Source organism: Astyanax mexicanus, chromosome 15, assembly GCF_023375975.1.
Source record: "Astyanax mexicanus isolate ESR-SI-001 chromosome 15, AstMex3_surface, whole genome shotgun sequence".
Classification (NCBI taxonomy): Eukaryota; Metazoa; Chordata; class Actinopteri; order Characiformes; family Acestrorhamphidae; genus Astyanax; species Astyanax mexicanus.
Window position 1 is genome coordinate 2237052 of NC_064422.1, and position 4669 is coordinate 2241720.

The 4669-nt window shown below is 49.2% G+C and overlaps 1 pseudogene; it reads left to right on the top strand.

The window, feature by feature from the left end:
* Window positions 1-948: 948 nt before the first annotated feature.
* Window positions 949-4117, top strand: LOC125781239 (uncharacterized; annotated as a pseudogene).
* The last annotated feature ends 552 nt before the right edge of the window (window positions 4118-4669 follow it).

The window sequence follows — 4669 nt, forward strand, 5'->3', positions numbered from 1 at the left end:
CCTATGATCTCAGCACTGCAATGTCTGAATCTCATGCAATTTATGTTTCATCCATGTCATGGTGTGTAGAGAATGTGCTGTGATGCATTTTACTATATCTTAAACCGGGGGGCTTCAAATGGGTGGAGTATGATTTTGAAAGCAGTATTTTTAAGCCTGACGAAATTATATACTCCCATGATCTCAGCACTGTAAGGTCTGAATGTCATACAATTTATGTTTCATACATGTCAAGGTGTGTAGAGTGTGTTCTGTGATGCATTTTACTATATCTTTAACAGGGGGCTTCAACTGGGGGAGTATAATTTTGGCAGCATTATTTTTAGGTCTTCCGAAATTATACTTCCTCTATGATCTCAGCACTGCAAGGTCTAAATGTAATGCAATTTATGTTTCATCCATGTCATGGTGTGTAGAGTTTGTCCTGTGATGCATTTTACTATATCTTTAGCTGGGGGCTTCAACTGGGGGAGTATAATAATGGCAGCATTATTTTTAAGCCTTACTAAATTATACTCCCCCTATGATCTCAGCACTGCAAGGTCTGAATGTAATGCAATTTATGTTTCATCCATGTCATGGTGTGTAGAGTATGTTCTGTGATGCATTTAACTATATCTTCAACCGGGGGGCTTCAAATGGGTGAAGTATGATTTTGGAAGCAGTATTTTTAAGCCTGATGAAATTATACACCCCTATGATCTCAGCACTGCAAGGTCTAAATGTCATGCAATTTATGTTCCATACATGCCAAGGTGTGTAGAGTATGTGCTATGATGCATTTTACTCTATGTCTCAGAGACATACCCCCAGGGGATCCCGAGAGCGGGGGAGGATGAGATCCCCAACAGGACGGACCTTCAGATAACGACCCATGTAAATGACAAGACAACGAAAAATGCAATATGTATCTGCGGGAAAACATGCAAGAATCCGCGGGGCCTCAGAATCCATCAGGCCAGGATGAAATGCTTGGACAAAGGGAAACAGGTGCAACGCACAGGACTAGTGCCTGGTGAGATGCAGGAGGAGCAGGGCCAGGACTCACCCCACAGAGCTCAGCACCTCCACGCACTGGCTCCCCAAAGTCCATGCAGAGTAGTTCGTAAGCGGATCAAATGGCCCCCAGCAACCAGCAAGGGCCTGTGGCAGCAATTCGACGACGATGGTTGTGAGATTGTCCAAACAACAGCTAAGGGTGACACTGACAGATGGTTGCAGACAATGACGACCATCATTGTGAGCTATGCTTCGGAGAGATTTGGCCTCATTGAGACAGGGAACAGCAGGATGCCCTACAACAAGAATCGCAGAGCCACCAAGATCCAGCAGCTGCGCCAAGAGCTGAAATCCCTTAGGAAGCAGCACAAGATGGCCAGCGATTAGGAATGGCAGCCCTTGGCAGAGTTGCGAGAGATCATCATGAAGAAGCTCCTGACAATCTGCAGAGCAGAGTGGCATCGCAGACGAACAAAGGAGAGGGCCAAAAAGCAAATATCCTTTATTGCCAACCCCTTTGGCTTCACCAGGAAACTACTTGGTGACAAGCGCAGCGGCCAGCTGGAATGCTCTGCAGAGGAGTGAACGCCTTCCTTCACCACACCTTGAGCGACCCAGAAAGAGACCAGGATCTTGGCCCCAACAATGCTTTGGTTAGCCCAGCCGCACCAACTATAGAGTTTGACATAAAAGAGCCCAGCTGGAGAGAGGTCCAGGAAGTTGTAAAGGCAGCAAGATCAGCTTCAGCCCCTGGACCCAGTGGCGTACCATACAGCGTTTACAAACGCTGTCCGAAACTCCTTCAGCAGTTATGGAAGATCCTGAGAGTAGTCTGGCGTAGAGGAAGAGTTGCCAATCAGTGGAGATGGGCTGAGGGTGTGTGGATCCCTAAGGAGGAGAACTCTAAAGAACTTGGCCAGTTTCGGACCATCTCACTGCTAAGTACAGAAGGCAAGATATTTTTCAGTATCCTGTCACGACGACTGTCAATGTTCTGTTTAAAGAACAATTACATAGACACCTCTGTACAGAAAGGCGGAATCTCTGGAACATCTGGCTGCATGGAACACACAGGGGTCATCACACAGCTCCTTAGAGAAGCAAAAGAAGGCAAGGGCGACCTGGTTGTCCTGTGGCTGGACCTTGTTAACGCTTATGGGTCCATACCACACAAGCTGGTTGAGGAGACTCTCCGCAGACACCATGTTCCCAAATCAGCAACCTCATACTGGATTATTACAACAATTTCCAGTTGAGGGCTACCTCTGGGTCCATAACATCCGAGTGGCACAGGCTAGAGAAGGGGATAATAACAGGCTGCACAATCTCAGTAACCCTTTTTGCACTTGCCATGAACATGGTGATGAAATCTGCGGAGCAGGAGTGTCGTGGGCCACTGACCAAGTCTGGAGTGCGGCAGCCACCAATCAGAGCTTACATGGACGACCTGACGGTTACAACATCATCAGTCCCTGGCTGCAGGTGGATCTTACAAGGTCTTGAGAAGCTTATCTTATGGGCAAGAATGAGCTTCAAGCCATCAAAGTCAAGGTCCCTGGTTCTGAAGAAAGGAAAAGTCTTGGACAAGTTCCGCTTCAAGATTGCAGAGTCCACAATTCCGACCCTGTCAGAAGCACCAGTCAAGAGCTTGGGAAAGCTCTTTGACTGCAGCTTAAAGGACACAGCGGCCATCCACAAGACCTGTGAAGATCTCGGTGCCTGGCTCACCAAGGTCGACAAATCTGGGTTGCCAGGTCGTTTCAAGGCTTGGATCTACCAACATGCCATTCTACCCAGAGTGCTGTGGCCGCTACTGCTGTACGATGTCTCCTTGTCAACTGTGGAAGCTTTGGAAAAGAAGATCAGCAGTTACTTGCGAAGGTGGCTCAGATTGCCGAGAAGCCTAAGCAGTGCTGCCTTGTATGGGTCCACAAACACCCTACAGCTCCCCTTCAGTGGCCTCTCAGAAGAATTTGTGGTGACCCGGACAAGGGAGGTCATGCAGTACAGGGACTCCAGGGACCCCAAGGTGGCAACAGCTGGCATCGAAGTCCGGACAGGCAGGAAGTGGAGTGCGGCCAGAGAGCTACAGGCAGCAGAGTCACGGCTCAGGCAGAAGGCCCTTGTGGGGACGGTGGCAAGAGGGCAAGCAGGCCTGGGATACTTCCCAGGTTGCAAGGTGGACAGTGCCAAAGGGAAGGAGCGACAACATCTCATCCAAAAGGAAGTGCGTGTTGGTGTAGAGGAGGTTAGAGCCAGCAAGATGGTGGGACTCAGCCAGCAGGGTGCCTGGACTAGGTGGGAGAAGACCGAGCAGCGTAAAATCTCATGGCCAGACCTCAGGCGGCCTGATGTCAGCCGCATCAGTTTCCTGGTTCAAGCTGTCTACGACACACTGCCAAGCCCTGCAAACCTGTACACCTGGGGTAAGAGTGAAACACCTACCTGCCCACTGTGTGCTGGGAGAGGATCGCTTCAACACCTCCTCAGCAGCTGCCCCAAGGCTTTGGCCGATGGCCGTTACCGTTGGCGCCATGACCAGGTGCTCAAGGCAGTTGCAGAAGCCGTCACCTCAGCGATTCAGTCCAGCAGACACTGCCCAAGGAAGACCAACATCGCTTTCCTGAGGGCTGGAGAAAAGCCCCATGTGCAACCAAAGCACAAGTCAGGCTTGCTGTCAACAGCACCAGATTGGAAGCTTAGAGTGGATCTGGGAAAACAACTTAAGGTCCCTGAACACATCGCCCAGACAAGATTGCGCCCAGACCTGATCATCTACTCAGATACAACCAAGCAGGTGATCCTGTGGGAGCTCACTGTGCCATGGGAAGAAGACATGGTGGAGGCACATGCAAGAAAGCAGGCTAAATACCTAGACCTGGTGATGGAGTGCAGAAGTCGGGGCTGGCGTGCCTTCTGTGAACCTATTGAGGTGGGATGCCGTGGGTTTGCTGGACGCTCAACCTGCAAAGCTCTGGCAGGGCTAGGAGTGACAGGAGCTGCTAAGCGGGGAGCCATACGCTCCATTTCAGAAGCCGCAGAGAAAGCCACACGCTGGCTTTGGATAAAGAGGGCGAGCCCATGGATTGGTGCTGCTGGGATACAGTCCGGGAATTAATCAACCCCGGATGGGTCACCTGAGTGAGGATGTTGAAAGACCCGAAACCCCCAATGACCCCCAGGAACATCACTGATGATGTATCCCAGCGCATCCAAGAGATGTATTCAAGACCATATCTTTAACAGGGGGCTTCAACTGGGGGGGAGTATAATTTTGGAAGCATTACTTTTAAGCCTGCCGAAATTATACTCCCACTATGGTCTCAGCACTGCAATGTCTGAATCTCATGCAATTTATGTTTTATCCATGTTATGGTGTGTAGAGTTTGTCCTGTGATGCATTTTACTCTATCTTTAACAGGGGTCTTCTAATGGGGGGAGTATAATTTTGGCAGCATTATTTTTAGGTCTGCCAAAATTATACTTCCTGTATGATCTCAGCACTTCAAGGTCTAAATGTAATGCAATTTTTGTTTCATACATGTCATGGTGTGTAGAGTATGTCTTGTGATGCATTTTACTATATCTTCCACAGGGGGGCTTCAAATAGGGGGAGTATAATTTTGGCAGCATTATTTTTAGGTCTGCCGAAATTATACTCCCTCTATTA